This window comes from Bombyx mandarina, chromosome 22, assembly GCF_030267445.1.
Source record: "Bombyx mandarina strain Sakado chromosome 22, ASM3026744v2".
NCBI classification, from domain to species: Eukaryota; Metazoa; Arthropoda; class Insecta; order Lepidoptera; family Bombycidae; genus Bombyx; species Bombyx mandarina.
In genome coordinates this window covers 6662707-6668706 of record NC_143228.1, presented here as the reverse complement: position 1 = coordinate 6668706, position 6000 = coordinate 6662707, and the positions used below count along the sequence as shown (strand labels likewise).

At 33.9% G+C, this 6000-nt stretch overlaps 1 protein-coding gene across 3 annotated transcripts in view; it reads left to right on the top strand.

Moving 5' to 3' along the window:
- Positions 1-465: 465 nt before the first annotated feature.
- Positions 466-6000, top strand: part of LOC114241019 (very long chain fatty acid elongase AAEL008004) — a 40653-nt gene continuing 35118 nt past the window's right edge. Inside the window, exon 1 of one of the 3 annotated variants that reach the window (XM_028171719.2) lies at positions 466-1071. The gene's annotated coding sequence lies outside the window, so the exon portion shown is untranslated. The remainder of the gene's footprint in view (positions 1072-6000) is intronic. The other 2 variants (XM_028171721.2, XM_089737000.1) reach the window with 2 other exon arrangements.

Genomic DNA, 6000 nt, shown 5'->3' with positions numbered 1-6000 from the left:
TGGGATCATGTCCCTACCTATAAGATGGCAAAAAGTTATCGAACAAAATGGTACCTACATACTTTAATTAAATGTAAATAAACTATATTAATTTTTTTTGTGAATTTTCTAAAAAAATGCGAAGAAACTTTTCCCCAACCTATTATTAAATAATTGATTTTATCAACAGTGAACAAACAGCATTAAAAAATAGCAATGTACACACACAATCCATAACTCTCTATCACTGGACCAATAAATTTTATAATTTATCATACCTAATCAATCTTGATTTTATAATTTTAACGCCAAGTCCGAAATCTTATTAAAAAAGCTTGGCGTGATTTTAAAGCCCCTACGCTTTTAGCAGGATCGCGAGATGTGCCAATAGTTTTATTTTATTATCTACTTAATTTAGTGTTTCTTCAGTTCTAAACATTTAATACAGGTGATTTATTGACCCCTTAACATTTGTGAAGGTAGGTGCACTAGTGGTAAAAAATTTAATGAGGACGAGGGACGTGGCTTTTCGGATTCTTTAAAAAAATCCATAGAAGTTTCAGTAAATTCTCAATATTTTACTGAACTTTTATTTATTTTCATTTCATCGCATATTCAATTTCATATAAAAACAGCTTCTTTTCTTTTCGTTCCATTTTATTTCCCACCATTAAATATCGTCATCAACGTTAGATGTTCGAAAAAATCGACTAGAAAGAGACGTGAGGGTATAGTCAACAATGACGTTTTGGCCAACCAAACACGCACTGCGCAGCCCTACTTAGGTGGGTGGTGCCGGAGTGGGTTGAAATAATTCTATTTTAGAAATTTTGTTTGTAGTTTTGTAAATTTGATAGATAGCATATATTGTAATCATTATTTTTAGAAGTAAGATTGACCTACATGTTAATATAACTGAATTGAAGCAATATATCTTAGGGAAAACCAGTGTAAGCTATTTTATAACCTATATTAGTCATCAAGAGATTGGATCTTAAAGTAATAGACGGTTTCTAGATTAACTTATCCCTTTTTATAATCAACTGCTTGAAATTTTTCTTCTAAAGTCTGTGTACATCGATGCGATCAAGGGTAAGTGAAATTCATAAAATTTTACTAGTTTATTAAAAAAATTTTTTTTATGAAGCTTTACTTTCAAGAAATCAAAATTTTGAAAGTGCTTAAAGAAGCCGCATTAGCTAAAATAACAACTATAGGTTTCAATTATACAGCCCTTCTAATAAATTGTAAAGGTAGATAAAATATACAAAGCACTCAATAGATATTGTTGAAAAAACAAACCTTAATTAATTTTATTAGAAATTGAATCTTGAATTTATCATAAAAACCACTGTTTTAACTACGAATAATATAAAAAGTGCCAACTGCTCTTGCTATCCAATAGAACTAAGGATAAAATTAATGGAAATTTGAATAGATATAAAAGTATTATTATTATTATTTTTTATTGCCTTTGTAGGCAGATGAGCTTACGGCCCACCTGATGGTAAGTGGTTACCGTCGCCCATGGACTTCAGCAATGCCAGGAGCAGAGCCAAGCCGCTGCCTACTGCAGAATGAAAATATGCTTCAAATTATTTCACAAACTTAAAACCTTTCAAAGATATGGTATATGGTATATGGAGAGCACACTACTTGCTTTGATAAAATTTTTAAATGTATTCAATTGCAAGAAGTATAGATTGAGATTTTCTCACCCATGTATCCATTAAGAACACAATAGATATGTGGAAGTCATGCTTTTTCATGTTGTACAAGGGCAAAGCCAAAATACTGTTCATGTGACTAATGGTACGTTACTAATGGTGTCTAACTAGTGTATTAATGTGCTGACTTTTAAAAGTAATATCAAATGTAACAAAGTTTATCAGGATCATTTTTGCTTTTTTTTTTTTCATTCTATTTAATAATCACTATAAAAACAAAAAAAACTACTACGCTCCTCAAATAATAAATTCTTTGAATCTGAAAATGCAACTTAAAAGTGGTTAATTTTGTGGGTAGTAAAAACCAAACCTGATTAAGTGAAAATGTATAAGGGTGTCAAAATGAGGGTTGGAACATAAATTCAATTAAATAATCGTAATTTCAAATTGGACAAACATTTGACACCAAGGATCTCTTATCATGAAATTTCTGAAACCCCAAGTCATGCAAACTGTCAAACCTCAAGGTACTGTTAGTTATTTCCATGTGCAAGGAAACAAAAAAAAATATATATTTTAGCAATTTATATTATGAATCATGGAAGAGTAGTGAGTGCAAAATTTCAACTTCTGTGAATGTTTTAGTCATTCGTGACCACCAAAACTGTAATGTTGAAAAATACATATTAGAAAACTTGTTGGTCAGCTAAGAATTCTCAGTTCTAGTTACATAAAAAGCAGATATTTAGTAGATATTAGGTTTTGTATTAGTCAATTAGCAATATTTTCGTTCAGTATTTAATATACATAATAATATACATACAACTAAAAAACAATTTGAAATTTTTCTCTATAACTTCTCTCAATATAACTTCTCAGATAACAATCTGTCAGATAACAGTCTGCCACCAAAATAACACAAGTTTTGAAAAGATCATTACTGATACAATTTACAATAAAAAATAAACATAAATTAAAAGGGATAGTAAACTAAAATTTTCATTAGTATCATGATATTTTTATTAAATCACCGATAGTATTGTAAATGAAAACTAGATATGATATAACATAAATTTTTTTATTTAAGAATTCAGTTATGAAACATTTGTATTGCAACAGATTATTGCTAAAAGCTTAATCTGTGTCGGCTGTTGGAAACATATTTATAACTAGTATGTTAGCTGCTTTATGTGTTAATAAATAACAATTCTAGTCACAACATTCTAAATGTGTATTTCATGGCTTGATTTTTGCATTATAATAGAAATTTACACTGATGGTAATTATTATTGTTCAATATACTTTTCTACACAATCTTAGCATTAAAGTCTATAAAAGAAAACAAAATATAAAGTAGCATAATAATTGTTAAACTATATTTTTTATATTATTTATACAATTATTTATTTAAATAATAATGGTATATACTGTTTCAAAAGCTGTAGTACTCTTTATACTTACTTTTAATTCTAACTGTTTATACTTTTTATATCTGCTTGTGAATCTTTTATTTTTAAATTGTATATTAAGGCTATTCCTGAATCAATGTAGTAATTGCTTCAAAATTGAAACCTTTTAAATGTTAGTCATGAGTGCGTTCTTTATCTATTAAACTTTATAGCTCTATACTTATATAATATATTCAAAGGCTGATTAAATATAATTTGTACAAAGCTACTATGATTGTATGTTGATTAAATTAATTTAATTAAACATAGCGAATATTTAAAGCTTGATTTATTAAATGAGGAAGTAAACACATACTATCCAAATTGAAAAAAAAAACAATTTATCTATCTATCTATCTATCTATCAGCCCATGGACGTCCACTGCTGGACATAGGCCTCCCCCAAGCCTCGCCACAAAGACCGGTCCTGCGGATCCCCGCGAACCTCAATAGGTCGTCGGCCCACCTTGTGGGAGGCCTACCCACGCTATTATAAACAATTTATAATATGTACCTAATAATAATAATATGTAACCTAACCATTATCTACTATAGTATATTATGTCCTAAGCTATATTTACTGAAATTGGTCTAACCTATGTTCTACCTATATAATTCTACCTTATATAGGAAATACTTAAAACGTGTTAATATTGTCCAAATTGGTCTAAACGTCTTAGAGCGTTTGGCATGCCGCGATTCGCTAATCGCCTAAATTGGGTCAATATCAAGGCTAGCTGACTAATTGCCTGATATCGATAAACCATTAATTATTATTTATCAACTTAATACTGCTTACTCAAAGTATATACATATAATACATCGATAAAATTATCGAATGAGTCATTTATTTCGTTATCTATCTCAATTTAACGTGTCATCATCAACAAAGTTGTTTTTTGTTTCCAGTGCTGATTTTGAGTCCCGAGCAAGCGAAGGATTCTATGATTGATTCACTAGCGTAGCGAGTGGTTCAAAGTATCCTGTAGAATCCTGAGCGTAGTGAGGGACTCAACAGCACGAGATGCAAAAAACTTTGCTTTCGTGTAGCACACATAACTTTTCACCTCAGCAGTGAGAACACATATTACTTAGGAGACATAGAAATGAACAGGAATAGATTGAAATAACTATTAAAAAAAACGTAATTTCTTTATTACAAATATCTTTAAATTTTAGGGTATTGCGCGTTTCCGAACGTGGTTTCTTTGAGGTCGAGTTCCAAAATCGAATTTCGTAGGGGTTTGTTTTTTTCACTCGCTTTTTTATATGCATGTGAAAGAAACAGAGCACAGTAAAATTCGAATGTTTCAAATTTATGGCTGAACAATGTCAATTCATGGCCCTGAAGATTGAAAAATTAAAAAGCTACTTTGTTCCCACGCTCGAATCAAAATCGCGTTTTGTTCACTGTTGTCTCGCAATTAATGCTATTACTGCATTTCAGTGTTTTCACGGAACTCTGAACGTAAAAATGTGTGCTCATACAGGCCGGTACTACCTAATTATTTTTGTCGCATATTATTGGGAAACCGGACAGTTTTTATTCTTCGATATTTCACGCAAACAACAATCACACTACTATGAAATGTCTTTCAGGACCATCGTCCATATTATACGAGTGAACAATCTTTAATATACTTATTCAATCTTATCATCATAAAATTGGCGCATATTTCAAGGTGGTTGTCGGAATTCATGTTGTTTGTCTATATGTTCCGGTACTTAACACTTTGTGGATCGTGAGTTTTGTTATCCATCTACGCAATAAAAAAGACATTTCATCCAGAATAGCCTGCTGAGTTTGTTTCACTGGTGTTTATCAGGAATGACTGTCTATTTTTTTGGAATTCTAAGAACCAACATGATTTGAATTACATTTTGTTATAATTGATTCTGGAATGCAAAAAATCGTCACAAATACGATTTTTTTGTTAATACTTAAATAAATACTTAAATCACTATTATTTCACAAAAATGGTAATGTGAGTGAATGTTTTTAATTTTTAATTTTAGGTTATTTGTCATTCATCATCGAAACCTCGTCGCGGTGTTGGGGCAGGACCTCTCTTTGAGGGCTATCGTTGCCCGTATGGTAGAGGACCGGAGTTCGTGGGAGGCCATGGCTGGGTTCTGTGACTTGGTCATGGCGCTTCGTGAGGCTGAGGAGCGCGAAAGGGAATGGGATCCCTCTTCGGCTCCTCAGCGCAGAAGGCGGGGTGGACGGCGCGTGCGAGAGGCCGCCGCTCAGCCCTCGTAGGGACTATCGAGTGCCGGGTGCGGGGGCGCCCGGCACTCGACTGTTGGTCCGGTGGTGAAGCGGTGCAAGGTCGCTCCTGTGCGCCGCTCACGGTGTGTCTCCCGAGACGAAGTTCTACGGGATTTTCCCGGGGATGAAATCCCGTCTTAACATCAGTACGGGTACCGCCTAAGGCGAGACTTTCGGCGCGCATCGCGGTACCGTAAGTTTCGTGTAGTCGGTGTGGTGGAGCTCGATGGGGTTTAGTCAGTAGTCGTTCTGCGGGGCAAGTGCTTCGCGCGCCTTTTTCAAGGCGTAGTCTCCTGTGAGAAATTGGGGGAGGTGAAGGACCTCAGTCCTTCTCTTCTCCCCTTCTTCCTCTCAGGAGGCGCCGGAGTCCGACATAACCCGGTCCGTTACCCCCCTCGACCGGGTATCCGTAAATGGATACCCCAGCGTTAAAAAAAAAAAAAAGGTTATTTGTCATTAGCGTCTGGCTGATTTTATACATTCTGAATTAAAGTATAGGAAAGCCGTTATTCCAATGCAATTGATACTTCGCCCTCATGTCTCAAAGTAGGCTCGGCGACAGTATTCAAGCTGTCTTGGCTTCGAGAACCGCTTAGTGGACCTTAAGATCACAACTCTACGCTCTTTCTTCCATAAA